The 22690-nt window shown below is 38.6% G+C and overlaps 1 long non-coding RNA gene and 1 pseudogene across 1 annotated transcript in view; one reads left to right on the top strand and one right to left on the bottom strand.

Annotated features, from left to right (window-relative positions):
- LOC103176880 overlaps window positions 1-5983 on the top strand; it is a 151375-nt gene extending 145392 nt beyond the window's left edge. Inside the window, exon 4 of the long non-coding RNA XR_487636.2 lies at window positions 5744-5983. This is a non-coding gene — a long non-coding RNA (uncharacterized LOC103176880). The remainder of the gene's footprint in view (window positions 1-5743) is intronic.
- A 1474-nt stretch (window positions 5984-7457) lies between these two features.
- On the bottom strand, window positions 7458-14303 carry LOC103176928 (annotated as a pseudogene).
- Between the last annotated feature and the right edge of the window lie 8387 nt (window positions 14304-22690).

Here is a 22690-nt window from a genome sequence, read left to right as displayed (position 1 = left end):
AAGATATTAAAAAGGTTCTTGCTTGCTCCTCTCTTACCCAGCTCATCTCTGTGCCCTCACAACTGCTCCCTGTGCCTTCAAAGTAAGAGTTCAACTGAATCTACAGGACTGAACTGTGGGCCATAATCCAGCCAGTGAGTGTGAGATTTTGTTGAATGGCTATTGTGCTGGGGTAAATTATTTATGGTGAAAACAATGGTAATGATATTGTCAAAAAGAGTTCCCAACTGCTGTTGGCTATGAGCCAGCAAAATATTGTACAATCTAATCTCACAAGATCATATCACCCAAGTTGCCTTCATGTAATTACCCAAGTATCTGTTAATGAGACACATTTTATTAATGTTCTCTTTGCCTTTGTATGTTTAGACAAGAAACTAATCAATGGTGTCTTTTCAGTAAACTGCAAAGCACGTGGGCAGAAGGGCACAGGGGAATAGAGAGGGTCGTATAAGAAACTGCCTTTCACTTTTGCAAATTTGCATTTGAATACAGCTTGTGGGCGAACAAGACAGAGATGGTTTCCATCTCATGTAGCGATCACAATTGTAATCAGTTCTAACAGTACACAGTGGCTTTGTGTCCTACAGCCACGTTGTATCCCATTGATGTCAGCTTGCCGGTCACACCTCTTCATTTTATTGATGTAAATGTACGGAGAGGAAACTTCAGCAATTTTACAATCTATTTGATTCCCAATGTATCACTGACTAACTAATATTTGGATTCCCAACAAGCACTCATTTGTCTTAAAATAGGCTCCCATAATAATCATACTGATTTTAAAAAAATTAAAGAGAATTAACAAGAACACCTTTGGATTAGACCCTTTCTCATTTATTTCTGATTCGCTATACTGCTTAGTAGTCTGATAACACAAATAAAGACACTGATTATCATTTGAGCGCAGCAGAGAGTTGTGAAGAGGTTGCGTACGAATTGGGGAGGACTGAAAATCCATTTTGACCTTGTTTCGATTTTATCACCAAGAATGAAATTCTTACTAATTGTCCTCAAAATAGCATGGATCATTGCTTCAGTGATTAAAAAAAAGCATTATTCGGAGGCTGGCTTCATGCTGCGATGAATCTGAAGGTGTCACAATATTTACAAAATGTGGCTGTCAATCGCAGTCCTGCCTGCTTTAGTGCTTTGATATTTCCTCTTGCGGTCATTCTGACCCACTCATTGCATTGGGAAAGTTGGTTAACCTTATTTTCAGCTCCGTTAGAAACTGTAGGTGTATGTTTGGATATTGGTATCTCAAACCGGGATTTACATTTTTTCACCAGCCAAATGACCCCCCAAAAATGCAGCAAAATTCTGCATGTGTCAGAAAAAAATGTCTGGCAGATGAGGAACTCACCGACATGTTTAAGAGTATACAAACCAGACCGAGAGAACCATGTATGGCAACTACTCATGCAAAATCCCATGTTTCAATTGGAATGCACCCTCTCTCCAGAGGGATGCTTATCTTATTCTGGAGAGTAGCAGGCATAGATTGGCAAGAGCCAAGGCTTGGGACTCCCAAAGTGTGCATTGGTGTACTTTAACCAGTTTAACCAGCAAAAAAACACATCCCGTTGTTTGTCCAGCTAGCCATTAGGGTTTTGATTTGTTGGGGTAACAGGAGCTGAGTGGAATGAAGCCATGCCTCTCCAATGCCAATCTGCCCCTCCACCTCCTGCCAACAAGCCAGACTGGCTGGTCTGTCATCAGTGGTGCCCTGTAGTACTGGGAACCCGGACTCAGGAACCAGGCTATCAAGTCTGCCAAAGAGGACTACCTTCATTCCAACATTCTGTTCCTAAGCATGTCACCTTCGAGTCAGTTCAGCTCCAAGGAGACGCTGGTATGACCTCCAGTAAAATAGTGTAATATAATTCATGGTGGTCATTTTATTTGTATGGATCTTCATACAGAAGGTTCCATTTATGACAATACATGTCAAGCCTTAATACTTTGTAAAATTCAAGTCCACTTGTATGCAACTTGAATGTGTCTAATAGATTTTACACGAAAGTGTCCTGCTGATTTTTTAAAGGTTACACGTGGGTGTGGAGAGAGCAGGAGCCTTATTGGAGCAAATTAGGTTCTCTGGCTACACGCTGTGTGCCCAATTGGCTGCTGTGTTTCGGCCACAAAGTTTAGACTATTCACTTTATGGTATATTATTATTATTAAGAACTCTGCTTTAGAAGAACTCATAGGAGTGGATTTTTCACAGGTAGGCAGGATGTATTTCTAGTTACCGAATGGAGATTCAATTTGCGTGACTTAGATTCCTTATTAAGGATTCTCATAAAAAATTGCATATTTTAGTCTATTATATTAGCCTCATCTTAAATTGTAGGCACAGTTAAGGGTGCTAATAAGATGGTTGCCCTGAAATCCCTTGGTTTTTGTGATATAGTGATACCACCCCACCCCTACCTGAGGGAGCACTGATTTCACAAGAAATTATTGTGTGCATGATAATTTGATTCTATCACATTCAATTTTGTGTCAGCGTAAAAATTTAATTTTTCACATGCACAATAATTTCAAACAAATGCAATTTTGTATTGTATAGCTGGTAAGTCTATTGGAGAATGTTGGGGGTGAAATTAGAAACATTTCAAAATGTGTTCATATCAAATGGATTACCAAATATCATGAGTTTTTTTCCCAGGGTCTGTAAACTCCACATCTGTTACAAAAATGAATATAGAAGCATTCAAGGAGATAGATCCTAGATCTGACTTGTCACATATAAATCTTTACTATAAACCGGTAAGCCAGATGTTGAANTTTTTAGAGTGGACTGTGTACATGTTGATATGCGAACGGCAATAATCTGTTTGATACTGGCAGCTGTATCTTGCACTCTCTTTGAACCAGGGTAAAGGTTATATTGAACATAAATGCAAAAGCTGATTTTTATACATATGTGAGTCTGGATTCTGGCTTCTCTTCATTCATTAAACCTGCAATGAGCAAACCGAGGGGAAGTAAGATTGTTCATAGTCGTTTATTTACCTTACCACAAGAGAACAGTTTGCTCTGGTAAAATATAAAATCTTATTTTGACCAACAAGTGTCAGGGGTAGGAATCAGAAGTTAGAATCTTTTCATAAGGTCACTGGTGGAAATGTGCACCATTACCACTTGTTAGTCTGTATAGGATATAATAAGACTGGTGTGGTAGCCAGATACACATTATCCTGTTAATCTTCTCTGCTGTAAATATCCACATGATTTATGTATGTGCCTTGTAATCTAAAGTAAATGCAATGTCCTTTTATGTCCTAATGTCCTTACTTTGTGCCATTCACTTTGCCACCTCAATGTTTGCACAGATGTTAGATGCCTGTTAATTGTGTTCTCAGCTTTCTTTTATTTAAATGTTAATGAGAATGTAATTACTCTATGAATACTTCAACAACCTGGGGGGAGCTTGATATCGTTATTAGGAACTTGACAAGCTCCTTGAGTCTTGTAATGAATTAGTGAGCTGACCACATGGGAAGAATAAAATGGTTTGAGCCTTCAAAAGTGACACTAGATGAATTCACTTGACCCCCTGCTATGTGGTAGTTGTCATATCACAGAAAGTAAAATTGCTTCTAATAATCAACCAGAACTAAAAGTTTGACCAAAGTACCAGCTTGAAAGTGTCATAAAATTCCCTTCATTAGTTTATTCTTCTTCTCAGCCTGCTTTCTTTAAACATTTCTGTACCAATAAGTAGGTTGTCTAAGTAATTTAGTAATCATTTAAAAAAGATTGAATGCTGGCTGTTTGAAAGATTGATTTCTTCTTTGGTAATATATGCTTGATTATATGTATCATATGAAATTCAATTTTCATTTTCATGATCTATGATTGCGGTTGATGTATACCTCTATAAAACTTTATTGAACAAAATGCTCCCAATGGTTTCACAGGATTTTCAGGATTCATTTTATTCAGAAAATTCTGGAACAGAAAAAAAATCATTTAAGTTATATTAAATAAAAGGTTAAGAAATAATAGGAAATAACATTATGGGATATAGTACCTTGGTAATTTGGGACATATATGCATGCAACCTCCAGGAAGGTGGAAGGCGAACTCAATGGACCTTGGTCATTTTTTGTTCAGCGTTTCTCATGTTCTCATGTTCTTAAGAACCCCTTTCCCCACATGACAAAATTATTTTGCAAAAGGTTTTACTTTACTAACTCTGACATAATAATTCTGCTTTCTTAAAGCAAGCTATAATTTAAAACGTTCTTAATAATGTACTACAACTGCAACAGATTTTCAAATTAATAATATAACACAATGGAACATGCTACACATGAGTTGGCACTGACACTAATTGTTATATCATTTATTGCCTATAGGTAAATAAGAAAAACACAAAGTAATGTGAAGCTTGGTAGCAGGTGTTACCTTTTTCCTTTATTCTGCTTTTTCAGTTTATTTGTATCCAAATTGTCATTTCGCTGTTTAACATGGTATGTCAAATGAACTATGCATTTGCCCGCTAATTTGGCAGATGTTTGATCTCCAATTGGAGCACTAATTTAAACATTTTAAGCTTTCGATTTCAAGCAAGTCTTTGGATTGGCATGAACCCACCTCTGACTTGGATCCGAGACCAAGACTAATTTGGAAACTTGACCACCAAAGGTGCACATTTATTGTACATCTCACTTTATGCTGTGAACACTGGGAGACCCTAGTTCCCCATAACACGCTGTTGTTTTAGCAGCACTGAATCCTAGCACTATCAACTAATAACAGCAGCAGCTACAATATGCTGGTGAAGAGATACAGAGTGTGGGCTAGAATGAATAGAGATTGAGAATCAAATGTACAAGACTAAACAAAGAACGGTAGGCAGATCGGTAGTTACTTCCTTCCCTTCAGATTATTGCATGCAGATACGTTTGACAGTACCATAACAAAAAGTAAAGCTGAATACGGTAGAGAAACAAAAGAAATGTTTAATCCAAAGCAATATTATTTACGTTACTCTTAACTTCTGTCCATCTATGTCCCTATATTTGCAAGCTCTCTTTCTCTGTCATTGTTTTCAGTTATATCAGTCAGTAAGGTCTATCATAAACTGAAACCTATTCTCAACAAGAAAACAAACACCTTATTTTAGTGATGAGGCATGATAGCCCCATCTAGCTCTGTTCTGCCTTGGTTCTATCTGTGACTGATATTCAATCATCTTTCAGTCTACCTCTTTTAATATTCCTGGATTTATTTTCAGGTCTGCCAGAGATACTTTCCCATAGGTAAATAATAATAATCCTTGCATTTGATATAGTGCCTTATCACGTCTTTGAGATGTCTCAAAGGGCTTCACAGAATATACTGTAAAGTGAATTGACTGTATATTTTGTGGGCGAAAAGTGGCAGCAAATTGTGCACAGCAGTGTCCCATAAGCAGCTGTGGATTGAGTGACCCATTTTTTTTGAGGGATTATTACCCCGGGAAAAGCGATCCGCCAATCGACTAACAACTGGGTTAATACTGCTAGGAAAACAGAGGCGTGTGGAGTAAGGAAACTTGTAGTACTTAGAATGTAAAACAATTTCACAAATTTAAACAATGTAACCAAACCTAAATGGCACAGCTGAGTCCTGCTGATCTGCATTCATACATTTTTGAATCTGCTTATCTCAGGCAGCTCCAGCTGAAACATTGATGCTTTTTCTGTGTCTCTCTTTCTCATTTGAACCCAAATCTCTTTCCTTCCAGAACACCACAAACGTACTGCATACAGAAACCTTATATGGAGAGACAAACTCATAAATGATGAACCACTTCAATGCAAAGTGTGAATTGGCAAGCAATTGTACAAGTGGAGTGGGCTCTCGGTTATTGGAATTCAGTGGTCTAACTGCTGGCTAGTCAACACCGGTTTGTATTCTCAGAACATATCTCAATGGTAATACTAATAACTTCCATATATGTAGCATGTTTTATATAAAATAAATGTCTCAAAGTATTTAATGAAAGTTGTGGGTTTGCTCCAAAAATCTCTTTAAACTCAAATTGTTGTTATTCTCTTTAATTTTTGGTGAATTTTGTGCTCATTCTTAAAAATGTTATTAATGCTAGGAATACATTCCTTCACAATTTTCCAATGGCTAATCAACCTGAGCGTATTGGTCACCATATTGTCCATCTCTTAAAGATAGTTTCATACCATGAAATCAGTCTCCAGTTACTAGCTCTAGTCTGTCTAAGCATCTCCAACCAGTGGAAGCTATCTTTCCATCTGTTTGGGCTAGATTTTCAATGAGGTTCCAGGACTGAAAAGTTCAAATCCACTACAGCATCCAAATTATTGCAGTGTCTTCACTGATAGTATCCAAGGCTTCTGGTCAGCCTGAAATAGAAATAAACATGGAACAATGCTTGAAGTTTGCAACCAGATTATTTCTTGATCACAGCAAAACATTTTCATCCGAGCAAAATAGACTTTACACTGTGGCGCAGCATTACAGTAGTAATTTGACCACTACAGCTATTTGGTGGTAGATGCTGCAGTGTCAAACAGATAAATACATGTTATAATCTTCTCATGCTTTAATTAGCATCTTATTCCATAGTCTAGTGTAGAAACTGCATACTCCAAAAATCCAACCGTATTAGGAGTTATTTTAGTAATTTCCATAAGACCATCATTTAACATGACTATTTAATTGTACATTAATATGCACCTGAATTAAAAACATAAAAGGTGTAACAGGCAATACGATACCATATTCTTTTCCTTCTATCAAAACACACTGGGATTTCATGAATATGATAATTTCCAGGACTCCATTGTTTTTAAAAAGATGTTTGTAGGTGAAATTCTCTGGAGTGGCAGAACTGACAAACTATTTAATTAAAACATTTTTGAACTGCAATGCCTAGACATCTGTTAGATTTTGCTTGCACAGTTGTAGCTTTCTGTTATCAAAATGTGAAATTAACCCTTTTACTGAAAGCATTAACCTTACCATAGTTTTGATTAAATAATAACTGATATAGTAATAATTGATATAGTGACTTGTCACGTCTTCGAGACATCCAAGAGCGCTTCACAGAATACACTGCAAAGTGTAGTGACTGTGTGTTTTGTAGGCAAAGTGCGGTAGCCAATTGTGCACAGCTGTGTCCCACAAACAGTTGTGGATTGAGTGACTAAATTATTATGAATTTTTTTAGGAATTATTACTCCAGGAAAGCAATCCACCAATCAACTAACAAGCAGATTCCTACTTACTGCTCGGTAAACAGAGTTGTGTGTGCAGAGTAAGGAAACTGCCTGAGGTTTTGCCTCCCTGGGAATCGAACCCGGGTCTTCTCGCTTGTGAGGTGAATGCTTTAACCACTAAACTACAGGACTCCATGTAACTAGATAAGCTCCTCACCCCACAAACATTGCCTACTCTTGCCTTCTCAGAACCACTCTCTCTCCTTAAAGATCATTATCCTCATCAGGCAGGGTGGGCTCTGAGGCAGCCTGTAACTCTCGTATTGATCAGCGAGCTGCGTGTCCATCTGTATCTCAGGGAAAGCGAGCACCAGCTTCCTCGCAAGGCATAGGAAAGGCTTCTCAAAGTTATAGTTACTCTTAGCTGAGATGTCTGTAATAGCTGCATTACTTAGCTGTAATACTGCAGGTTTTTCTTGCGTTGGAAGACGATGGATTTGGCTTTGACCTTATTGTCCTTGATATCGACCTTGTTACCACTAAGCACGATGGGAATGTGCTCACACACTCACACCACAACAACAACAAGATTTTGTTTATAGAGCGCCTATCATGTCGGGAGGACTTCCCAAGGCGCTGGACAGTTGGGTCGGGACCTGAGCAGGGGGGAAATGGTCAGGGTGAGGGAAGGGAAGAAAGGGAGTGAGGAGGGGGTAGAGAGTCGAGAGGGGAGCTGAAGACACGGTCGAAGAGAAAGGCCTTGAGACCGGCCTTGAAGGAGGAAAGGGAGGAAGCAAGGCGAAGGCACTGGGGGATAGAGTTCCAGACCCTAGGGGCTGAGAGGCTGAAGGCCCGGCCACCGATGGTAGGGCGGTTGGGGCGGGGGATGTGGAGCAGACCGGAGCCAGAGGAACGGAGGGTACGGGCAGGTAGGTAGGGGGATAGTAGGTCGGAGAGGTAGGAGGGAGCAAGGCCGTGAATGGCCTTGTAGGTGAGGATGAGGATCTTGAAATCGATCCTCTGGGGGATGGGGAGCCAGTGGAGGCGAGCGAGGGTGGGAGTGATGTGGTCCCGAAGCCTGGTGCGGGACAGTACACGAGCTGCAGAGTTCTGAATGACCTGCAGCTTGTGGAGGGAGGTGGCGGGAAGGCCGGCGAGGAGAGAGTTCCCATAGTCCAGCCTTGAGGTGATAAAGGCTTGGACCAGTTTCAGCAGCGTGAGGGGTGAGGTAGTGCCGTAGTCTGGCGATATTCCGGAGGTGATGGAAGGCGGTGCCAGTTGTGGCGCGGATATGAGCGAGAAAGGACAGCTCAGGGTCGAACAGAACCCCGAGGTTCCTGACTGGCTTTGAGAGGTGGAGAGTGCAGCCTTGGATGCTGATGCTATCAGCGCCTGAGGTGCGGAGGCGCTGACGTGAGCCAATCAGGAGGGCCTCAGTTTTTCGCACGTTGAGCTGAAGAAAGTTGTCTCTCGTCCAGGACTCGATGTCGGACAGGCAGGCTGTCAGGACATCGGTGGTTGTGGAGTTGAGGGTAGAGGAGGAAAGGTAGAGTTGGGTGTCATCCGCATACATGTGGAAGTTAACACCATGTCTGCGGATGATATCACCAAGGGGGAGCATATAGAGGGTGAAGAGGAGGGGACCGAGGACAGAGCCCTGATGGACACCGCACGAGACAGTGCGGGGCTGGAGGAAAAGCCGTTTGTGGAAACAAAATAAAGACGGTGGGAGAGGTACGACCTAAACCACTCAAGGACAGGGGTTGAAGGTTGAGGTGGGAGGACAAGTTGTGGAGGAGGATAGCGTGGTCGACCGTATTGAATGCAGCCGATAGGTCGAGGAGGACGAGGAGGCAGAGGGAGCCCTGGTCCAATTGGGGATGTTTTTGTATGTGACATGATACATAACGTCAAACATAATAATAGCACATTGTGCTCATATGTGGTAACCATCTCTCAAACCCCAGAATTTTTCTTGGCCTCCTGTGTCCCAGACATTAAACTTCACCTCACCTCGGTTTGTGTGAAATTTAATAGAACGAACTTCCACTCCAAGGGCAGTTACATATTTCTTCTAAAACTCTCCTGTGATGTGCCTCTTGATAAACATTGTCTTTCCAGTGCCTCCATCTCCCACCGGAACAAATTTAAACTCCAATGCATTAGTTGAAATTGGTTGTGCTAAACATTGTACAATCTTACAGTGCCTCAGTTTTGCCCAGCCTAAGATGTCCAATGAACAAAGATGAAAAAGGATTGAGAAAAATGATGCAAGCCTGGCAAAAAGTTATCCGCTTGTTTTATATATATGATTAATTTTGATGCAAACGTTTCACCCACAAAATATACAATCAATTCCCTTTACAGTATATTCTGTGAAGCACTTTGAGACATCTCGAAGATGTGATAAGGTGTTATATCAAATGCAAGGATTATTATTATTATTTAATGTGAATATCACTTTCTTATCTGGGTAGTTTTGCTTCAATGGATAATTAGCCAGCTAGATTAAAACTTCTGTTCTTTTCAGCCTCTCTTTTCATTGAACTCCTTTTGTCTTTCCAGTGCCTGTCTTTCACTGTCTACAGTTACAGGGACAAGCTCTTAAAATATGTCCTAAGTTAGCCGCTTAGCGACCTACATTCAGCAGCTTTTGTCTTCCCTAAGCAATGTTTTCACCTAACAGTTGAGTTCACTTGTAAATCTGATTTCTTTTTCATCACATTGAATCCTGAGTGTCTAATTTCCCTACAATGGTGGAACTTGCATCAAAGGACTCATCCAGGAAATTGATTTTCCTATCAGACAAGAGAGCTCTTTTATTCAAGTCATGAGACTGAGAATTTATTTCCCCCCAGATCATCCAGCTAATGACCTGCTTGTAAGCAAAAAAAATGAAGGTTATGATATAGTTATGGTGCAAATTTTCAATAGGTCAAAGTGATATGTCAGAATCCTCTGTAGTGTAACATTTCTAAGATATTTGATGATATAGTGCAGTAGCATAGATTTATTGAGAGCAATGTTTACAAATGTAGGAACAATCAGACTTCCATTTGGTAGAGATGTGTGCTGAATTGAATCTGTTCGGAACAGCTAAATCCAAACTTGCCTCAGTGCAACTGGGTTTGATCAGGTTGTGATAGATCTTGGTACCTTTTTAAAGCTGGGGAGACTTCCCCCGTTGCTTGGTGGGTAAATGTGTCCTGAACCACACTGAACCGTATATATTAAGGAAAGTCCCAAATTCAATCCCAAGCCTATGTGGATTTAACACTCCTCTGGCTTTGGCACAGTGATTGGTCTAAATATACAATTAAGGAGAACAACAGACAGGATCATATAAAATTTTGATACCTGCTTCAAGATTGTGACCTGTGAGGTTGTAATTAACTAGTGTTAATTATTACTTCATTTCCTACTGAATATTAGATACCAAAGCTAAATTTACAGAGGAAAGAAAAGTAGGAGCAGCAATAAAGCTTTCTGACTTCATTTTATTTAAATTGAACTTTTCAAGAATTACCAGATATACCAAGAGTAAATATTTCCCCAATTAATAATTTCTTTTCAAACAAGTGTTATAGAAAATTCACTTTCTTGTTCACTGATCAAACACTTTCTATCATTGTCCTTCACTTTTGAATGTAACAAATGTTTCAATTGAAATTGCTCTTTGAGTGTGGAGTGCCCAATTGTAGATTACTTGTGAAAGGATGACTATGCCAGTATGGTTCAATCAATCATTTGCTTCATTAATCCACAATACAATACAAATATAAAATTGCATTTGTATAGTGCCTTTCATGTCAGCAGGATGTCCCAAGATGCTGGATAGTCAGGAACTTGGACCTGAGCAAGGGGGTTGGGATCAGGGAGGGCAGGGAGGGTAGGGGTAGGAAGGTGGCCAAAGTAGTGGTCGAAAGAGCAGGGTCTTGAGGCATGCCTTGAAGGAGGCAAGGGAGGGAGTGAGGTGAAGGGAATGTGGGATGGAGTTCCAAAGGGGGTGTAGAGAAGTTGAAGCTCCGACCACCGATGGTGGCGCTGGATGGGCGGGGAACGTGGAGCAGGCCACAGCCTGCTAAGCGGATGGAGTTGACAGGTTGCTTAGGGGTTAGCAGGTCACAGAGGTAAGACGGAGCAAGGTTTTGGTGGGCAGTGAAGGCGAGGACAAGGATTTTTAACTCTATCCTCTGGGGGATGGGGAGCCAGTGGTGCAGGGCGAGGATAGGGGTGATGGGGTCACGGAGCCTGGTGCGGGAGAGGACATGAACTTTGGAGTTCTGGATGAACTGCAGATTGTGGAGTGAAGAGTTGGGAAGGCTGACAGGAAGGGAGTTGGAGTAGGTAAGTCTAGATATGAGGAAAGCATGGATGAGGATTTTGGTGGCCTGAGGGGAAAGGCAGTGGCAGATCCAGGCAATGTTGTAGAGGTGGAGTAAGGCAGAGCTGTTCATGTCATGGATGTGGAATAAAAAGGAAATTGAGGGTCAAACAAGATGCCAAGGTTTCGGACTGGCTCAGTGAGGTGGAATATGAAATCTTGGATGGTGATGCCTGAGGTGTGGAGGCCCTAACGGGAGCCGATTAGGAGGGCCTCAGTCTTGTTGACGTGGTAACAATCTCAATCTAAGAATACTCAAGTACAGTTATGACAAATCTTTATTCAGATAGCTTAACATAGTAGAGACTATATTATTCTCTAACTTAGGGAATAATTGGTAATTGATCATTTTACTTTCTCTGAAAGGAGGGCGGAATTGCCTTTGGCCAATATCTTTTGAGCCATCTCTTTCACCGAAGTTTGACCAAACATAAATTTTTATACCCTAAAGTTTGGCCACATGATGACTCTACTAAAAGGATGGAGCCAGACGGTAGTTTATCCAATTAGAGTTCACAGATTGCTTATCCAGTCATATTCCCAAACTGGTTCATGCAATCACCTTTCCACACACAGGTTACACCGTTAGGTTATCATTTGACCTTAAAGGAATTTGGGGTCCTTTCATATTCTGATGTACCAAGTGTGAGGAATTCATCTCAACACTTAACTCTTTTGGCACCTTGGAGTCATAAAATCCTGGTTATCCTGCTGTTACCAGACTTCTAATAATCCCTCCAAAACAAAACAATAATAAATTGGTCATTTTCAATCCACGACTGTTTGTGGGACACTGCTGTGCGCAATTGGCTGCCGCGTTTCACCCACAAATATACGGTCAATTCACTTTACAGTCTATTCTGTGAAGTACTTTGAGACGTCGAGAAGACGTGAAAAGAGCTACATCAATTGTAAGGATTATTATTATTATTATTATTCTAAGCACCTCTGGTTACATCAATCAAGACAATTGCTACGCTTACTGCCCATTTACTTTTTGTTAAAATGTTGTTGAACCAAAAGAATAACATTCCTAGAAGGAAACATTTGGTATATCCCTTAGCGAACTTTTGTTCACCCCACGATCAGCATATTGTTCCTTTATGAATATTATTTCTTACGGTTCCTAACTTCAATTCTCCCTTTTAGCCTTTCCTTACACAATGCAGCTTCACGAATGTCTTTCCACAGAAATTCAGGGCATTTCCATAGCATTCCTTCTAGCACAGCTACATTCCAAAATGTTTATGAGCCTTATACATGCTTTCAAAAGGTCATGCAGTGGTTGAGGCTCAAGGACAGAAAAGGTATTAACTAAATTTGTAAAGTATAGAGAGAGTATGGTATATTTGAACACTGTGCGAAAGATTTTAAAAAATAATTTTATAAGGTAGGCGCAATTTTATGTCAGAATCTTTGACATGTGGATAGTTTTCACTGCTTTAAAATATTTAATTTTATAAAATGCTTGGACAAACCACAGTTTATTATGTTATGGGATATGCTTGAAGAGTGAACAAAAGTTTGCTTTAAACATCCTGCTAAAATTTTAACAAGGTTTGACCTATCTCTGTTGAGAAACCAGTAATGTTAATTTGACAAAAATTATAATAAGATACTATCACTGATTTAAAAAGAAGACGGTTATGATTGGTTTGTAATATACTGGTGCCCCCAAATCACGTGGGATTAATTAAAGTGGGATCTGATGTAATGTAGTGTTTCTACAATTGTGCTGCAAATCTTCAGCAAATCATGCCAGAAAAAAGTAGCCTTCACAGAGAAAAATAATGAGGCAAACTGCAGATTAGTGGAAGCTTTGTGAATAGGGGTTTCTGTATCTTATGAAGAACACTTGATAATGATTGTTATGCTAGTAAATTAACATCATTGTGAATATCAAAGTAGAAACATCACTGCTAATAATTGTATTTTTCCATACATAATTTACTATTGCACTCCGTAATGACAGAAGTGCTTCATATAGCACAAATTACTTGAGCAGAAACTGCAAAAATTTAATCTATCTTATACTTAGCAGCTCCACAATAAACAGTCACTTATAGGCCTCCAGGCACCATAAATTAAAGGCTCCAACACAATATTCAATCTTGTTTGCTTCAATGAATCACATTATAAAATGTATATCTGGAGTACTGCACAGCAGATAAGAAATAGCTTCTAAAACAGATTAGACCATTGTGAATAAATCTTGAGGACGATTTTATCCCTGACAGTGATTTTATATCTAGTTCTTTTTCAGACTTGCTTGTGAAAATTACCCCAATTAGAATTTGCCGCTGAGTTATTATCCACTGATGAGCCTCTATAAAACAATACTGTATTTTAAGGTGCACATTGAATTCAAGCAAGCCAGATTTAAATTGGCTTAAAAAATTTAATTGTTTTCCTACTGTGTTATAACTGCACTGTAATCAGCAATATATTTTTCTGAAAAGCTTATTGACCCACTGGTTGCTTAGTTTGCTAAGTCTAAACTCCCTGCTTCACAGTATTTGCCTATGCATCTGATTTTTGCTTTTCTCTCTGTCTCTGCATTGTACAGCTTTCTCTATTTATATTTGACCTTCTCTTTCTCACTTTCATATTTCTACCTTCATCATTCCTTTTCTCTTTTTTCCTTTCATAATAGGTTACCATCTGTCTCTGTACTGCATGCCTGCACTGTTTGACTCTTGCTGTCTATTCATTGCTTTTACTGTCATTACTTTCCTCTCTCACTTATTATCTGCCTTGTTTTCTCTTATCTGTCTCTCACAAAGATTTTGCTATGTACTATTATGAGGCTTCTATATACACCGACTCTATTAACATTAAAAATAATTACCAGAAACATGTCTGATAAGGTAGTCAAATCTAATTTTATTCTATCCAGGATTGTGATTACTTCAAAAGACAGATGGAAAGTGACAGTTTATTAATTAGCACTTACAGGTTCCCAGAAAGCAATAAAAAAAGAGTGAGAATGAAGACAAAATTATTTTTATTTAATTCTTCACCATTCATTCCTCTTCTGGCTTTATAACTGCAATTCTTTGAACCCTTGCATTATATTTTCTATTCATTTTTCTAATACATTCTGGTTTTGTAAATCTCTTTATTTTCTTCCCACATTCACACCCCTTCGAAAACTGCTGTCATTCTGTTCTGTTATACCTCCAAAGGTAATGGCACAATCTATACCCGAGATATGTGAACAAAGCCAGCAATTGCAACAAAAGGTTATTGAGTGACATATTTATTTCTCAAAGGTCATAAGAGAGATTTGGATGAAGATTTCAACTCATTTAATCTCACCCACAAAAACACAGTCACTTCACTTTAGAGTAAATCCTGTGACACTCTTTGAGACTTCCTCCTAACGTGAAAGGCGCTTTACCAAATAAAAGGGTTATCATTATAATTAATTCTTTCTGTGGGTGTCTGACACATGTGGAAACCCAGCACCATGCTTAAGGATATCCAAACCAAACTGAGAGTTCCATGCATCCCACCTATACTTGGAAATTCTAGGGATGCTTATTGGAATGGAATACACACTCTCTCCCTGGAGGGATGCATCCTGTTTACCTAATTCCAGAGAGCTTTAGGTGTAGGTAGGCAAGAGCCAAGGCATGGCAATCTCAGTTGGGGTACTGCTGAAGTCTAATCAGATTAAACCCATAGATGACCATTGTATGATGAGCTTTCCCACTGCTATTTGTCGAGCTAGGACCACCCTACCTGTTAGGGCTGTGACTTGCAGGGTTAACAGAAGCTGATTGGAAAGAATTCCTGCCCCTCATGACTGGCCTGCCCTTGCGAGTCCTACCGATGCTTGTGCTGTCATTAGCAGTTCCCTGGAATACTGCAGACCCTCCTGGCTCAGAACTGGAACACTGAGATGGTCACAGAATACTGGCTCGATCTGCAAGAGTCAATCTCATTATTCAAGAATACCAGCCCTACCATCTTTCTAACCTAAAACTTTATTAAATTAGCCCAGTATCCTGATTTCAACAACCCTTTTTGGATAACCCGTTGTAACTGTTGATTGCCTTTGCTATAAATAATTCCTGGTTTCTATCCTAAAAATGCCTTTCACAACCCTGAACATCCGCCCTCCTGTCCTGTTGCCTTCGTATAAGTTTTATTTTAACCAACTAATTGATTATGAGGTTCCCCCCAACCCCCCCACCACAAACACACACACATACACACAAACACGTAGGTGTTGCATCCTACCCTTATCTTTGTAAACTGCAATGATAAAATGCTATAAGGATAAATAATAACTTGAAGTTAAAGCCTTGTATTAGAAGGAATTTGTCACAGTCTTTCAAACTCATTTTTCAACTCATCAGTCTATGAAGTACTGCTATGATTTGAGTGTAAATAACTTCTTTATTCTAAGGAAGGTAAATATCCAAACAAAATTTTTGTTGCATTGTATGTTTTGATCAATTATGCGCTCTTGTTACTGTTTGTCAAGGTAGACTGAAGCCAATCGCTCAAACTGTCACACAGTCACACTTTGGTAATACGTCTACCGTTGCATTACAGTTATGGACTGTCACATTTAATATAAACAGCAACCTGACAGACATTAAAAGAGCTGACTTTTGAAAGGGAAACTGCTAATATGTTTTTCAACCATAGAAACAATGTACTTTTGATGAGTGTGGCTATTTCTTTGTTACTAGCCATAGGTCAGGAAAACCTAATCAAATTTAAGGGTCAGCAGCATCTGCATTGGACGATTCAAGTTAATCTCTATTCAATATAGATATTATAATGTCAGGATTTCCCTTGGTAATTTTTTTTAAGTTATGCAGTTCTTTCAGGACCTCTTATCAGATTCCCTGAAAAGCCAATACAATATTTACATTGTCCATGATATATTGCTACACATTTTTCTTTGTAACTACATCTACTGATGTTACTCGATCAGAACAAGGATTTGCAGGGTCTTGTCACTGTGTCATTGCCTCCTGGAATTTCACGCTCCATAGCTGGATTAAAAGGACTAGTTTAAATGAAAAAGGTTAGATCACTAAGATATTTTCATGAAAATTATACATCATTCAAGCTGTCTTCTCGTTTACTGCCATGTTTGCTTGAATCCAGACAGTTTGTTAATGGGCTTTGTTTCTGTGTCTTTTTTTTAATAATTATGGGTCCCACCTCTTCCAGTATTTTGTTCTCTGCTCCTGTCTGTTTCCAGCACTGAATGCACAGGTTGAGTCAATGTAATAAATTTCTTGTCCAGCCAACTGTGACCTATTTAGCCTTACACATACATAAATATTTACAAACATGAACTTTTCAATTTGAAAGTCTTACAATTTAAACACGAGATGTCAACAAACTATAATAATGTCCTATATTTGGTATAGCGACTTTCATATCAGGATAATTATATTATATCATATTATAACTTTTTATTCCTAATTTTCAACAAAGAAAACAAATCTAATGAAAAATTAATAAAATACATTTCCAATAATAGAGGGATTTCTGAATTTCTACCTTGTTTTAGCATTTTACAAACTCCGTAACTGTCTGTCCAGCACCTTGGGTTGTCCTCCCGACAGAATTTTGAAAAGCTTGAATTGCAGTTTTAATTTGTAAACCAATTTTCTGAAATTCTTAAAAAGAACTGACATCCATATTAAGTTTGAATTTAAGATATTTTTCACAATTTTGTAAAACCTTGAAATTTTAAATCAAAATCTTATTAAGGATAAAAACAGTGAAGTACTATCTTAGACCTCTAGATTTATTAGATACAAAAGATCACATCACATTTTAGCAATTAAACGCTTACACAATTAAAGATAAATTCATCACTAAATCCATCCAGAGGGAATTTGCAGATTCTGGTAATAAGTCTATGAATAATAAAAAAGGGCATATTCTGATATCTTAATATAAATCGAAGGCCCTTTTCCATTGCTGAAACATGTGGCAAAAATGGTAATTTTCTAAAGTGGCAAACTTTTAAGACTGCACAGCACACAGTTTTGAATTCTGGTGATTGTGGAATTCTGATATATTGTGATTGTATAATTAGAGAGAGTGTTAAAGGCACTTTTGAAGTCCATGAAGTGTGTCTGCAGCTACAACCATACAATTATTTATATCAGTTGCAAAAAATAATAGCGACAGTACTTAGGTATGTGGAGTCCTGTAGCTCAGTGGTTAGAGCACTCGCCTTGCAAGCGAGACACCTGGGTTCAATTCCAGGCAGAGGGAGAAACCTTGGGCAAGTTCCTTACTCCACACGCCTAATAATAATCCCTCCAAAGCAAAACAATAATAAATTGGTCATTTTCAATCCACGACTGTTTGTGGAACACTGCTGTGCGCAATTGGTTGCCGCGTTTCGCCCACAAATATACGGTCAATTCACTTTAGTCTATTCTATGGAGTGCTTTGAGATGTTGAGAAGACGTGAAAAGCGCTATATCGAATGCAAGGATTATTATTATTATTTAAATTTGATTGGAGAATGTGTTGCTTTCAACAGTGTAATGTTGTATTAGAGAGACCTTGGTTTAGTTGCCAAGCAAACATTTCTTTCATCTCCTCAGCACTAACATAAAGACCAATTTCATCAGCAACCTACTTTGTGCAGTTAATTGGCAATTTCAGGACAGACAGGTTTTGTTACATCAAACAGATGTTGTCAGCATAATTTAGATCCTTAAAGGACATTTTGCCAATAGAATGCAAAGGGTGTTAACTTTGTCATACTGTCATAGAAACCAACATATTCTATCAGTGTAGTTAACACAATCTGACTCATACAATTTTTTAGTTTAGTTTGTCTTAACTAAAAAGCCACTTACATTCTGTTTTAAAATTGAAGCTGTTTCCTTTCAAGAACTGCTCAAAACCAGCTTCAAAATTAAGAATGAATTTAAGAATGTTCCAGAATTTTGTGTGGTTTTAATTTTCCAGACAAAATGACTTGATAGACAAGACTTGGTGGAAATTGGTCTCAGGTGCTCGACCCATTCCTGTTGGACACTAATTTCAATTAGAAATTAGCCCAAAATGGCTCCACCCACTTTAAAAAAGATAATAGGCTCAGGATACAATATTGTAGTAACCCGATTTGGCGAACATATATCTTAGATACAATACAAATTAACATTTATATAGCAGCTTTTACACTGTTTCCGTGCTGTACAGTCGATGTAAATCTATGTAAGGATCATCTAATGAATTTCTCCGAAACTGGAATCAACTTCTTGAAATGTATCAGTAATATCAAATGGTTCTGTTCCCAGTTTATTTCTTTGCTAGTTGTTAATGTCTGCACAACAATTTGCCTTGCAAGGGAAGGGCAACTATTTTCAGTTTATTTTATCAAATGATGACAGCTGAATTTGCAATCCATTGCAGCAAACGTATACGGAAACAGCTTGATCATTATGAATTAAAACAAAATGTTTTTTTCTAGTGACTTCAACCATTGTTGGACATATGCATTTCCTATATCAATGCCATGGGCACCATCAAGGCCCAGAACTGTTCAACTGCTTACAAGGCACAGTACCTTATGATACCAAGGGAGGCATGCATATGATGAGGCATCTGCAACAAACCATTTATGGAGCAAACATAATGTTCTCTGACTGGACTGTGTTCCACAACATTTGGAGCCATGCTGAGCAGATTGGGATGTACCTGGACATAGTGAAGATGAGTAGGTCTAACATTCTGCTCCTCGAAGAGTCAAAAGAGTCAAAGACGTATTAGTGAAATTCAAGGGTAATGCTTTGAGTTTCATTCCACCATGCTGCCTGTTTATAGTCTTTGATAATCAGGTCAGCTGAATGGAAGAGAGTACTCAAAAATAATCTAGTCTCTTCTAAACCAATAAAGCACTCCTGCATCTATGAAACACATTTAATGAAGGTTTTTAGAGTGAATTACATAGAGATAATTTAGCAGGAATGGATAATTTTCTCTTTCAATTGTTGAATTTGTTTGATTCATTTTACGTTTGATTCTATACTTTCATAGATTTGACTATTAGTTCGTGTCAATCGTGGTATAAGGGGACCCCTGTTCAGTCCCATCCTGTTCTTTTCTTCAATCCAAGTCATGATCTATGAGCAATAATTAGACAATGACAAACAAGAACAACAAATTATATTTGTAAAACACCTTTCATGCCGGGAAGACATCCCAAGCTAGAGTTCTTCAATCTTGAGGGAAGAAGTGCATTGGTTTAGAATTGCAAAGGGAAATTTCAGAACAGATACCAAGATGTTTTTTTTTTCAGAGGGTAATTAACAACTGAAACAAATTGTCAGGAAAGGTAGTTGAGGACCGGATACTGGAATCATTTAAAAAAAAATAATGCAGCAATGGGAGGACGCCAGAGTGAATGTTCTGAGATGAGCTGGATTGAAGTATCTTCTTCATCCAAACCAATCTTGTGATCTCGTGACAAGCACTCACAGCAGGGAGAGGAGCAATCTATACAGTTTCGCCCACAAAATATACAGTCAATTCACGGTACAGTATATTCTGTAAAGCACTTTGAGACATCTTGAAGACGTGATAAGGCGCTATATCAAATGAAAGGATTATTATTATTATTATTTCAGGAGCAGGAAAATTGGCTGAAGACAACTGTAGCACTTCCCTGTGTCTCCTCGGCTGAAATGACTAATTCTGTGTAGTGAAATGACCTTCCCACTCTGTGTGGCTCAGCTAGTAGCTGGATAAGATTGCTGAGCCCTTGGTGAGGGAGCTAGCGGATAATAATTTTTAAATCTGCATTTGTTCTTTAATTAACACTTTCTATATATAGAGAGAAACTTAATAAAAATGCTATGTGTAAAACATATTTTTCCTCACACCATCTGCTTTGGAGATATTTAATTTAGTGGAGATAGATATCAGTGATGCTTGGCTTGAACACTAATAGCACTGACTTCTGTTCTTTACCCATGGATTGGGATTCTAATTTGCAGTAATCGAGGATCATACAGTATAGGTCAGTAGCATGAGAACAGATATAGCTTAAAACAGTACAATATAGATGTAACTTATGTAACAGCAAGGTTTGAAAACTCAAATATTTCTCCCTTTTTGCACTTTTACTATGGAACATTTGTGGTTAAGTTTTACATGATATGTAGCTTGTAAAATTATAAAAAAATTTAAATTAGCTAATTTTAATGGATTCCCCTTCAAACAGTCATTAATGTTGGAAACCTTACCCGGGGTAAAAAGATCAATGTTATGCAATGTTTGATACAAAGTGTATCTTTGAGATCTGTGTATCTCACAGATACATTCTGAGAAATTGCCACATATTTAAAAAAAATTGTCTCATCAAAGTGAAGGAACCTAAATGTTTGGGGAATGGAAATTCTTCCCATTTTCGGCACCCAAGCCAGATAATAGCAGAATCGGCTCCAAGGTAAAATATTCTTCTGGAACATTTTCCCATTTCAGGCACCCAAGCCAGATAATTGCACTGTCGGTTCCAGAGTCAAGCTTTCACAGCTCTGCCCCAACAATGTGTCACAGCCTCAACCTTAGAGCACCTTACTGGCAACAAGATGACATTTCTATTTTCCTCACCAGTCATGCTTGTAGTTTCTCTGGGTTACATTGCCAGTTCTGACAATTGTGCTATTAGCAAGCACTTAATGGAAACAGGCAAGCGCAGTGAGCTCACGAAGTGCAAGTAATTCTGATCTATTGACACCAGGAACTAAGAGCATCAGGAACAAAGCTGTGTTCCTTGTGTTCTTTTCAGTTTCAGTTGTGAATAAAGTAATAACGTTTCTAACTCTTTATCAACCAGGCGTCCACCTGATTCAGTTGGAGTTGTCAGCTGCTGGCACTCTTGCCTCTGAGTCAGAATATTGTAGGTTAAAGTCCTGCATCAGGGATAATCAAGGATAAGAGTCAAGTACAGTATTGATGAAGCAGTGCATTGTCAGTGGTGCCCCCTTTCAGTATGAGACATTACACCAAATTGCCATCTGGCTGTTGAGGTAGATGGTTAAGATCTAAAAGTCAATACATTAGAAAAAATTTAATCAGAATCTGGGAACCGATGAACCAAAAGGCAACTGAGTAGTGAAAACACAGGATAAGGTAAAACAAAATGAAAATAACATAAAAATATACATTTTGTGTTTTTTTGTGTAAAATGGTTCACTGAAGTATTTTAGTACTAATTAGCTGCAGTCAACACGAGGAGCCTTTTTGTTGGGGGAGGGATGGGGGGGCAGTGGCCCTATATTTGTATCTCAGGGGTGGCAAACCTAAGTAATATTTAGGTTAGTACAGTTAAATGGTCATATACAACTCAAAAACAATGCACACAACAAACATTTTAAATTCTGTGAAATAATGTGCTGGCACAAAACTTCTGAAAATAACATCTGGTGAGTTGGTTTGATGAATTTGTTCATTGCCCTGAACTATCATTTCAATCTGTTATCCTTGGAAGTAGCTGCAGTTTATTAACTGTTAAAGAAGAGTTGCAGGCTCACCTGAAGCCTATTGTAGAAGCTCTGCCTTAACAGGAACAAGTACTGTTTAAATACAGTAGCTCTTCTGAAGCAGCAAGCTTTCATACTCTGATTGAGTTCAGAGCCATCTAGAGCACAGGCTGAGCAAATACATGTATAATATATATATATGTATATATATATACATATATATATATATACACAATAGATCCAATGATTGCAGGGGCTGGGAAGCAAGGGAATGGGCTAGTTATAGTGCTATTCTGCATAAAGAGGTTAATTGAAACACAGCCTCTGACTTCTCCTGGTTCATTTAAGAAAACAAAAAGGAAAAGCAAACAACACCCGAGAGAAAATATTCCTCTTCCTCCTCTCCTGATTTTAGCTACTCCAAAGGGGCCCAGTTACTTTAGCTAACTTAAACACTAGCTTGTGGGAGGCACATTTTCTTCTTCGTGACATTGTTAACAGAAACACCATCGTTAGCTAACTCCCTGAGGGTACTAATCATTCTTTCTTCTCATTAACTGTGTATGCTTCATGACCCTATTGGGAGTAATACTCTCCCTCCTTCTGCCATGATTAAAAGGGGCTCCAACTCC

Source organism: Callorhinchus milii, unplaced genomic scaffold, assembly GCF_018977255.1.
Source record: "Callorhinchus milii isolate IMCB2004 unplaced genomic scaffold, IMCB_Cmil_1.0 Scaffold4, whole genome shotgun sequence".
In the NCBI taxonomy this organism is placed as follows: domain Eukaryota; kingdom Metazoa; phylum Chordata; class Chondrichthyes; order Chimaeriformes; family Callorhinchidae; genus Callorhinchus; species Callorhinchus milii.
This window is presented reverse-complemented; position numbering and strand designations above follow the sequence as displayed.